Genomic DNA, 12,154 nt, shown 5'->3' on the forward strand with positions numbered 1-12,154 from the left:
CATTTTGCATCCGCATGTTGCTTTTAAAAAAAGGTGGCTGCCAAGCAAAGATGCATTTTAACAACCAAATTCATACTGATGATTTAAAAGAAGATGCTCTACATAGAGTATGCATGATTTTAATTCGTCAGAATCTTTAAAATAACTTTCCAAAGTCTGGAGCGACAAGAGCTCTGCCCTGAGCTCTGCTGCCTGGCCTGGTTTTGAATCCAAAATAGGTGCAGAAACTGTGCTGGGGAGAACAGTGTGGAAGGACTCATCTAGGGCAATAAGTGGCAAGGGGGACGGCTGCTCGCATGCATGTCTGAAAATCACTTTTCCTGTCCAGTTTGCCACACAGATATATATGCACTATATGTACGTGTCTCAGAAGGTCAGGGCACACTCCAGCAGTGATGGAGAGCATATGTTGTTGGCAGGATGGATCACATTGCAGACAGTAGTGCTGTCAGGTGTTTTCACCAAGATGGAGACTACAGATGTGTTGTTGCAGCCATATCAGTATTAATTCGCAACACACGGTCTTTGTCACAATTACCACGTTTGATTGGCTCCCTGGTGAATATAAGGTCATTGAGCATTCAACATCTTGCACAGCGAACCCTCCCCCTTCAGTTCTATGCTGACAACACATACACACACACATAACTATTCACTGAAGATGATTAATTGATTTTTAGGTTTTGTATAGAAAATGCTTTGTATATTCATTGTAAACATATATTTTCAATTGAAACGTGCAATATGACCACAAAGCTTGAGATGTCAGAGAGGACTACTCTGTATGTCTGAATGGGTGTTGATGCTTTTAGGTTTTAGAAAGTCCTCTTTACAAATAGATGTTATTTTGTTTCGGACATGGAAAACAAAATGCTGTACAGTGGTTCAACCAGACTGACAACTGACAGGCAGAAAAGAAACAAAGATCACTTTGAGCAACAGCTGAATAAGAGTAGATGAAATCTGCAGTCATTAAAGAAACTGGAAGCTTAGCATCAAAATGTGTGCAGATTTAAATAGAAACATGTAAGACTGGACGATATGGCCTAAATAGAATTTTTTTTTTTTTTTAATTATTTTATTCCCCCTAAAGACCAACAAAAAAATAATTAATCAAATAAGCTTTGTTTTTATTTTTTCAATTAAATAATAAACAAATGCTAAGAAACAAAGACAGGGGTGTACAAATGTCCGACATAGATTTCAGTAATTCTCCAAGTTATTACAGGAAAATGCTATGGAGTCAGGGTTTCCCTTAATAATCCATCATTGTCAAGATTTGTTGTTTCCTGCACCCCAAAATCAAAGCTTAAGAGGTGAAAGAACCATCACTACATTTCAAGAAACTGCTAAAGCGGGGGGAAAAAGGACAAAAGTGGACACAAATGTGACAACCATGGGCTAAAACGCTAACAAATTGTCTGGCTAAAACTATTAGATTTAGGCATATTTTAAGATTATTTTAGCACTCTTTCTACCTGAAAAGACAAGTTGGCTGGCTCTTTAACTTGTTAGTAGTGCATTTCACCACAGCAGCTTTTGAGCATGTTTCAGTTGTTTTAGCTTTTGGATGAAATGATCAAGGAGGCGCCTTCTTTCAATACAAGGTCAATGGAGATGGTTCGTTTTCCTCTCTGGTGGGCGTGGTCTTCAGAGTATGACTGTGGCGCTCTGTCTCTATAGAAAGAGAAGGCTAGTCAATATATATATATATATATATATATATATATATATATATGTATATTGCAATGATGAAAAGGTGTAGTTCTTGTGATTTTGTTTTTCTCAAAAAATGCCTGTGAAACCTGCTGCCAGCATAATGAATACTCTTAATTCGTTCAATACATTTAGCTGATGGTGCTTTTGTACTGCTGTCTTATTCTCATGCATGACCGTACTTGTAATGAATTATATTTTACTTTGTGGCATTTCTACTTTTACTTAATTAAAGGATCTTGAGTATATCTGTCACCAGTGAAAAAATACAAAAATAGTTTTGTTCTTTTAAACAACTCTCTGGGCTCCCTGACAACTACAGGGCTTTTGATGTGGAACAAAGCGGAAACAAGGCAGAGACATGTAATGATTTAGTGGACAGTTAGAGTGTTGTGTGAAGCCCAGTGTCAGTGTTACTTCTCACCAGGTTGCCACAGTCATTTAAAATGTAGTCTGTCCAATCTGGCTTTGTGAAAGAGTCGTCAGCCAAACTTACCAAAATAACTGTAGCTTACTGCCTAAGTAAAATGTCCCTTTTGTCTCTCATTCCTTGCCAAGGTAGCATCCTATATACAGTGCATTTGGCTTGTTGAAGTCTATGAATCACTCTTTGGCCCCTTTCCATGGAGCAGTTTATCTCAAGGGATCCTACCAGGAGCTCACCGCTCCAGCTGCTCACAAGGTCAAGGCGAGCACTAACTTTTGCTGCTTTATGTACACAGCTTGTCCTCATACCTAAACGAAAGAATATGTTGTTTGACAGTGATTCCTGACTACATGACCGCTTTATTTAACATTGTGAAACAGTCGCCTGGCGTCACCAGACTAATTAGTAAATGCGTATTAGTCTGGAACCTCTAAGTAAATTTTTGATTTCCAAGGGGAGTCATCAACAGACGGAAACCAAAATGTCTCTGTATGCAGTTGATGGACCTTCAAGCAATCAGAGCAACGAAAGACGTTGCACTCGAGGTGTTTACCGAAGTGTTTACCGAATCGGCATATTAAAAATTAACAGTGAGACATTGCAATGGACGATGATATCGTTGTTGTTAATTTACTTTCTTTTATACTTTTTATCCAATCCACAACCTGTTCTTAACAACTCAATGCATGTTATGGCTGACCTCAAATCAATATTTATTACAAATGAATTGAACATTTTATCTCGATTACTATTAATGAACAATTACTGTAAACTATTAAAGCTGGGTATTTTTTCTAATCAAGGAGTGCATATCTTTGTGCTTATAAAGTCATTAAAGAAACACACAGATTAACTATTTTGTGGTTATTTATTGAATATTTTGAACTGAGATCATCAAAGCAGAGTTTGAAATGAAAATGTCACATTTTACTTTTAAAGTTGAAATCAACTTTTCTAGAACAGAAGAAAATTAATAACTTGCATTTCTTGCAAACAGTTTTCTACAGTGTTTACATCTGACTTCTTTTTGTTTGGTGTCTTCTGCCCTGAAGCCAAAATGCGTCCAAACAACGGTTCTGAATGTGAGTTTTGATTAATTGCCCAGCCCTAATGCAAGTCATTGTATTAAACGCTAATGAGTTAAATGGTTCTTATTGGGAGAGGGATTTGCCATATCAATAAAACAATAAAGATTTTTCTGGTTCCCAGGCTAACTTGGTTAGATTTTGGCAACAAAACTACTTGTTTTTGCTGAGGAAAAGGTCATGGTTTGGGTTTAAATATGTGAAAGTGACAGTTGACCCCAAAATCAAAAATTCATGTGGTGCTCTTTACCAATCTAGAGTTGCCAATTGTTGGACATATCGGCCATAGAGATATCTTCCTTCTCTCCAATATAGAAAAACCACAACGCACCTCCGAGCTAGCTATGGTTACAGCTGAGGAGGACGGCAATAATGTTTATGTCACGAGTAGATTTATGCTTCCTTCTGCTTGGTAAAGCTGTAAGCAGATGTACTTGTAGAAAGAAAATCTTTCGTACATGAAACTGCATACAACAAGTTCTGTCAATTATCTTGAGTAACCTTGTCATTATTTTTGGAAAGAGACATTTTTGTGTTTTTCACAATTGTATTATAAATCCGCACTACAGGTAAGAAACAAATATATGTATTTTTTATTTTACCCCTTCATTGTTTGGAAACTGTTGCATTTTTAAACCCGTGGTTAACATTTTGAAACATAACTATTTGTTAAGGTTTAGGAAAAGATCATTTAAGTTATTATTTTTTTTGCATTCATTTTAATTTTTTTGCATTCATTTAAATATTTTAAATGTTTTATTTATTTTTGCATATATTTTCAGTTATTCAAAATGTATTTTTAAATGTTTATTTCCACAAACATATTTATTCCTATGTTATTTTCTTCATACATTTCTTGTTGCCTTTCTTCTTCATTATGCAAATAAGGGGGCTGTCATGAAGAAGAAACTGCAGGATCTGATTCCATCACTTCGGCAGCTGATCTCACAGATTTGAGTGCTGTCGTGGTTTAATGAATAGAAATGAGCTAGAGTTTTTTTTTTGTTTTTTTTTGGCTGGAGAGAAACTCAAACAGACTTGTTACAGAGAACACAGATCATGTATCAGAGCTGATACACGATATCTAATGTGTCACTTATGCTCCCATTAACATGGCTGCCTGCTGACAGATAAAGCTGGTGTTCTCTGGGCTCACAGCCTTCAGTGAAAGTGTACATGTTGACAAATCTGATCTGTGACCGTGTGCACAACTGACAAGTCTTTACATCATATATATCAGTTGTCATGGTAACAGCACAGGCGTCCTTGCACAGCGTAATAATGGTGTTTTTGTAATCAGCCTGAATACTGCAGGCGGTAGCAGGTTAGCCAGGTTTCAGTAGGAGTTCTTCTTTATATGACGGGATGCCAGAGCTTTGGGCAACACCAGAGCCAAAGACTTTATGCTGCTTATATCTGGTCAATAAAGTTGGGGAACATGGCAATAAATACGGTGAGAATAATATTCCAAATAATCAAACATTAGAGATTTTTCTATCAATCATCTCTTTAATGTCGTCTTGTTAAATGTGCTGCAACCTTGCAGATCGATTACTTTTTTTTACTTTTTTTTTTTTAAAGGACCAACAAGTCAGATTAGAAAAAAATGCTATACATATTGAACTATTTACATTTTTACAACCTCTCGTCCTCTCCTCTCTGCTCTGTGTAAACAGCCTGCAGTTCAGTCCAAGTTTCACTGAAATTTTGTGACAGGACTGTTGGCCTCAGCCGAGTTTTTAAATTTTTAAATTAAATTTTAAATATAACATGAAGATTAAAGTGTTTTTGATGAAGTGTCACTATTTCAAGCTTATATGTGTTCACTTTCACTGACAGAAGCATTTCACACGTGATCTGTTGAAAATCTGACAATGCTTGTTTTACAATTTCTGTCCATAATAAAATGCCTAATTTTGATGTGTGAGGGTATTTTTTTCAAGGAAAAGAGACACAATAGAGAGATGGCAAGTAATGATGGGAAAGTGACACAACAAATTACATGAAACAACATCCAACTGGACACACAACTTCGACAATGTTTACAATGGCAATGAGTTATAAGAGTGAACCAATAAAGTAAAAATTCAGCCGGAATTCCAAAACATGTTTTTTTTTTTTACTGCTCTACATTTATCTGACACCTTAAGTTACTTCACAAGCTAAGATTGGCAGCTTTTCCTTTTAATAATGTATATAATTGTAATGTTTTGGTGATAATTTTGAAGTTTGAGCTGTTGGTTTGATATAACAAACATTGTGATGGTGTCACTGTGGGCTCCGGGTAATTTTGACACCATTTCTCACTTTTTTCACTACTTTTACAAAGCAAACAATCAGTCAATGGATGGAATATATTGCATAATGAAAATAATCATTAATTGATTAAAATGGGCTCCCATCTCAACCAACTACAATAGTAAAATCCAGCTTTTACATTAATGCATGAGTAATAATAATAATTGTCATTATACCTATGTTTACGCATTCGTTTACTCATAGGCATTTCAATGGAGGACACTTTCACTTAGATAAAGGATTTGAATACTTTCTCCACTGCCGTTGGTTGGTACCTAGAAAGTATTGAGGTTAGTCCAAATAAGATATTGCAGTAAATACAATGATGTTGGTTGTCCGATATACATTGAAAATTAGTTGAGAATGTCGGATAAAGAGGATATTTTTGCTTTTGTTTGAGTGAAAACTGCAGACGTGTGGGCCATCAGAGGTTCACGGATGACAACTTTTGCTGCGTCTTGAAGCAGACTGACGTGCGTGTGTGTGTGTGTTTGCGTGGTCCAGCATCTTGCATGGCTGTCTACTGTAGCTTTGCTGTGAGTGTAATGATAGTTTGAGGCAGCAGCAGCTCTGGTGATTCATCCCAACGTGTCATTAGTTTGTCTCTGGGTTGAACAGCTAATAATAGACTTCTGCAAGAAGAGAGATCCCCTCTGTGTGTGTGAGTATGTGTGTTAATAGGGGGCGGGTGAAGCACTTGGTGTGCTAGAACGAGTTTGGGGGTGTGGACTGTGTGTGTGTGTGTGTGTGTGTGTGTGTTAAAATGACTCTAGTCAGGTTTTAATCCATTTTCCTCCAGGCAGCTGGGAGTCACATCTGAACAGACGAGGATGCAGTCGCCTCCCTCTCAACACAGTGTGATCTTGAGTGTGTGTGAAGGGTTTACTCCCAAGTATGATTTAAATTATGCTGCTGTGTGAATAAAACAGAAGACGTACATATATCTAAACAAATCCGGGCTGCGGGCAGATGTAGAAAAGAAGCCGCTATTACTGCTGTGGCACTTTATAGAAACCTGTCATTCTTTTCAGAAAGACATCAATATTTTACAGGCCAGTCACCTGGTGGTATTTTTTTATTCCCTCCGTTTAGCATGGTTTAATACAGAGAACAGTAAATTATGGATCAACAGTGGCGTGGAATTCCTTCACAGGATTTTTAAAAAACTGTTTTAAGTTAAGTTGTTGTTGATAAGTTGGGACATGGGCATGTTTACATCCCTGGTTTGAAAGTTCTTGCTTGAAATACAACTTCAGTTGCTCAACAGTCCAGGGTCTCTGTTGCCGTATTTTACGCACACGTTTTCAGTGGGGAACAGGTCCGGACGGCAGACAGGCCAGTCTTGGCACGACTTTGCATTGTCTTGCTGACAAAAGCAGGGATGTCCTTGAAAACGACATTGTCTGGATGGCAGCATATGTTGCTCTAAAACATGTGCATGTTGCCTTGGGCACTAACACATCCCGATACTAGATTTTGAACTTGTGCTGGTAACAATGTGGATGGTCCTTTTCCTATTAAGTCCAGATGACATAAAGTCCATGATTTCCAGTAAACTATTTGAAATGTGGACTTGTCAGACAACAGAATCTTTCCCTGATACTTTCCTACTTTGTGTCAGTTCATCATAGATGGGCTCAGGGTCCAGAAAATTTGGCAGTGTTCCTGGATGTTGGTTGATATTTGGCTTTTTTTTTTGCATGGTGGAGTCTTAGCTTGCATTTGTAGATGCAGCAACATTGTAGATACCAGAGCAAGAGCCCACGTAGTAAAGTCCTGTATACAGTCATGTTGTTTTTTTAATGGGGTTGTCACCATTCAACTTGATTATGACTATTATTTTAAGGTCATGGTTCAATAAAAATGTTAAATGTAAACTTTATTTTCCAGCACTGGCAGCTATGAAATCTATCACCTCTTGATTGTGTGGAAATGGAAATGACAGTGGTTAGAATGGCTTGGCTCTCAGCCGTACCAGAATTAGCTACTAGCTAAATTTCATCTGTAGTCCCCGGGCAGGAACAAATAACATAAATCTAACACAAACAAATAAGCCTTTCAAACAGCAACAACAAAGTTTCACACTCTTAAAACACAGTACATCACAGGATAACAATATTTATAATGTTATAATTTCAATTGCAATAGTCAAAATGTTTTTGTTTGTTGTTTTGAATTTTTTTGTTGGTAAATTCAGAAGAATTATATTCTGTTTCATTTAGGTTTTACACAGCATCCCAACTTTTCTGAAAACCTTACTATCGGCCCAATTGCATCATTCTGTCTTTTAATCGAGGTGAAATGAAACACAAAATAAATTTGATGCACAATCTTGTTCATGCAGAGTAAAGTCCTCCGTAGTCTGATGTCACTGTTTGTACTGACGGCTGATGAATTGATGATGACTTGAGGTGGAGTGAGAGTGGGAGTTAAATGACCCTCCACACACACACACACACACACACACACACACACACATATATGCATGCACACGCGGGCATACACAGACACACAAGCGCACACACACACAGAGCTGATAGATAGTAATTGAGGGGAGAACCTTTCTAGACCTCATTAAACAGAAATGTCTCCCGCAGCTGTAAAGAACTAGGGGGTAGATCCGGCTTCCTCCAGCACACATGACGCACTCAAGTATGTACACTAGCACACACACACACACACACACACACACACACACACACACACACACACACAATTACAAGAGTAGGTGGTGTAAGAAGAGCTGCTGGTGACAGATTTATTAAAGGATAAACCACAGACTGTAAAACTGCAACATGTTGTCTTGTCCCCCATTTTTTTCTTTGCCTTTACTTTGAATTAGGGATAAAAATCAATATTGTTGTCAACATCGTTGATATTTAAATGACTCATTGATGATTTTGCCCTTAAAAGAACATACAAATGCAGCTTTTGCTGCAAAACCGGCACAAACAGGACAAAATGAAACTGTGTAATTCTCAAAGCACCTGCAACAGGTGAAATGCACACCTAACTGTGCTCCTAAGCAAATAGCGTCCAGCAGTAATATTTGCACAAATTTAAATGAGGAAAGGTATAAAGTGTGATTTACTTCTGCAAATGATCTAAATACTTCTTCCACCACTATTTCTGTTATGTTCAATATGTTGTTTGCCTCTGCGGCATTCAATATAATAGTAATAATAATAATATAAGCAGGAATAATGTTATAATATAAAACCCATGCCTCCCATAATAACCACCCTGTTACACTATGTTTTTATTCTGAAGATCAACATTCAGTGATCGTTGGACCATTATTAGTCATGTCCTCCAGTTCAAGGTCGAGTGCATGCTTTGTTTGGAACAAGCAAACCCCTCCAGAGCTTTATTAATGAGGACTTCCCTTAGGCCGTCCTGCTGAAGTAGGATGCTGCACAGGAGAGAGGAAATACTGCCAATACAGGAGCAGCGTTAATGTCCACCTGCCCACACACTCTTATCACTCCAATTTGTACAGAATAAAGCAATTTTAATTGCTGAGCAATGGATGCTTTTTGTGCAGTAAAATAGAATTAAATCTGATGACAAAAGACTGTACAGCTGATAAATTTAAGCTTATTAATGATGAAATACATCAAATTAATTTAAAAAAACTAAACAGGTATTGGAGATTTATTTCTTAATATTGTGTGTGACATGTAGTGATTTTAATCCTCTCACACAAATGTGATTTTTGTCACAGCCCCAAATACCTTTTATCATAGCTTACTTGTTCTAGTGCGTTTCCATATTTTCTGTTTAATATATAATGTTACATTATGTACATATTCATACTACTCATATTGAACATGGTCAAATTCTTAGGAGGCTTTCACACATGAGCTGTGGGTCCTGCTCGAAACACATTCTGGTGCATACCAAAGAACCAAAGTCTCAGGGGTCGGAGTTTAGTTTGCTGCATGTGACAATGTAGTGATGAATGAAGCGAACCGGAACAAACCACATTATGGGTTGAATTTGGGTGGAAATTTCAGAATCAACACCAGACAAGGTAGTAGCAGGTTTGGAAACTGTTTTGTGGACCGGTGTGTTCTCATGATGACGTAAAGGCTCTGAAATATGGTCAAACGATTGGATAACACAGTTGCTTGTGGCTACACACGAAAACAACAAGTCTATAAATTATTTAGCGACTGAATGACACTAATGGATTTAATAGCACAGCAGATCAATGCCACATAAAAGTGAAAAAAACTCTGTCAACAATGCATTAAAATCTGCATATATATTATTATATATTATTATTATATATTATTATATTATATATATATAGCGCTTTTTGTTGTTGCTTTACGACCACTCAAAGCGATTTACACTACAGACTGCGCTCATTCACCCTTTCACACACACATTCATACCGGTGGCAGAGGAGACCCTAAACGGTCCCACCTGCCACCATTAGGAATTCATTCACACACCGATGAACGCAGCATTGGGAGCAATTTGGGGTTCAGTATCTTGCTCAAGGATACTTCGACATGTAGGCTGCGACGGTCAGGGATCGAACCACCAACCCTTCGGTTGGGGGGTAACCCACTCTACCAACTGAGCCACAGCCGCCAAAGGACATTTGTTTACAATGCTTGGTGTGCTTGATAAAGCACAAGGTGAAAACCGAACCAAACCAAATGTTGCATCGCACAGAGTTCACCAGACTTAATGTGTGAAACAAGAAAAGTGCCCTCAAAAGAATGCAGATATCAGCCAAGCGTTGAGATTGTCCTTTCCCTTTGATCCTCGGTTAAACTCTGAAAAGCATGAGGTTCCGAATTGCACACGTTCTGCAAAAGCAAAAATGTGGCCTGCAACAGGTGGGAGGAATCAGTTAAGAGGAGTGACAGGTCAGTAGTCAATGATGATACTAAACTATGAATAAAACAGGTTTATCAAAAAATTATGAATTACTGCAAACATGAGAGGTCCTTCAGCCTGCAGTCCTAAATGTGCAAAACAAATCTAAGGGCCATTGGTCCGTTAGTATGAGAGATTAGCTGCCGATATACTGGCAGACAGAAGAACAGACATACGCACACACCCACACACTAGTCCTGGAAATACTTTTGGAGAAAACATATTGTAAAGAAATTAATAATTTTGATCAAAAACTTTAGCTTTCCAACTGTCTTGAATGCTACCTTTCTCAGATTCTTTTTCTGTTTTCGCCGTATTTCTATATTTGGTCACCAGCTGCAGGCTAACTTCAGTGTTGCATTGCATATAGCGCCACATGGAGCTGGTGACTTTTCATGATCACTACTTCCACTTTTTCAGGAAAGGGTCGTAAAGAGATGGTGTGTCTCAGTTTAAATGGAGCAACAGCAATGGGCAGCAAAATAAAGTGTTTTTTTAACAATAAAGCATGAAAACATATCCTAGTAGAAATCCAAAATGCTAATATGAACCTAAAAATGAGCATGCAAAGGCCTGTGGAAGGGCATAGCACCAGCCAAGGAAGAACCCATTACAATTTTAAGACAAATATGTTTTCATATTGTGAGATGGGGCACCTTGGCGGAAGTCTTTGCTCTCCAAGTGCCCTTCTAGTTATTTTTAGGCTGCGTCTTGGCTGGAAGCTTTTGTTTTGAGGGGCATCTGTGTTTGCATACGCCCAACTTAGTTTCCTGTGAATAATACACATTTGGTTTCATGCGTAGTCGGTGACTGTCGGGGACTGTGTTGTCTCTTAAGAACCATCTCTTGTCATTTGGAGCAGGCTAACATGCCTCAGTTACAGAGGAACTGTGTTTTTATCACTCACATCCCGCTGGAATATTAATTGTGTCCCATGTGTGCACCACATTGTCATAATTTGTGATTCTGCTGTGATAACAAATGGTAGGAGGACACTGTAGCAAAGACTTAAGTTATTCACAAATGATCTTGTCCCTCAACATGATCGCTAATGTGAAGACTGCTCAAGGTGTCGGGGACGACGACGACTGCCCATAGCTTCTTTGCAATCATGAGAGTTCAGGAAGTGGAAAATCCATATACTGCACAAATTAGAAATAGAGAAAAGGGATGGAGGGTTGGATGAACCTGCACACCGCAAGCATCATCACACAATGGTGATACATATTGGATTTGATCTAGAGTATGGCGATATGTGCAATTAACATGGCATGCGATGTAACCCCTGAGCGACCATTTTTCCATTTCATACATGCACTTTCCTCTTCTGCTACCCTCAGGTCAAAATGTCACTCTATGGAATTATTTATTTCCAAAAGAATGTACTTGAAAACAAGGTTTTGTATCAGTAAATGTAATTTTGTATGTTTTTAGTTTCCAAAACTACATTAACAGATTTAAAACCTTGTTTTCAAGTACATCATTTTTGAATGAAATAATATGACATAGTAATGATTAATTATCTGCCAATCAACTACTTGAAAGGATAGAATTTCCATCAACAATTTTGACAAACATTTTGTCTTAATCATTGAAGCCATTTATAATTTACTAATCTTTCATCTTAATACAGTGAAATGTGAATATTTGCAGTTTTTCTCAGTTTTATATCATTGTAAAGTAAACATTTGTTTTTTTGGGCTGACAAAACAAACCAGCTCTGAGAACCTGTGAT

The 12,154-nt window shown here is 37.8% G+C and overlaps 1 protein-coding gene across 1 annotated transcript in view; it reads left to right on the top strand.

Moving 5' to 3' along the window:
* Positions 1 to 12,154, top strand: part of ppm1e (protein phosphatase, Mg2+/Mn2+ dependent, 1E) — a 45,827-nt gene that overhangs the window by 1,639 nt on the left and 32,034 nt on the right. The gene's annotated exons all lie outside the window — the stretch shown is intronic.

The sequence above is a fragment of the Centropristis striata genome, chromosome 15 (assembly GCF_030273125.1).
Source record: "Centropristis striata isolate RG_2023a ecotype Rhode Island chromosome 15, C.striata_1.0, whole genome shotgun sequence".
Lineage (NCBI taxonomy): Eukaryota > Metazoa > Chordata > Actinopteri > Perciformes > Serranidae > Centropristis > Centropristis striata.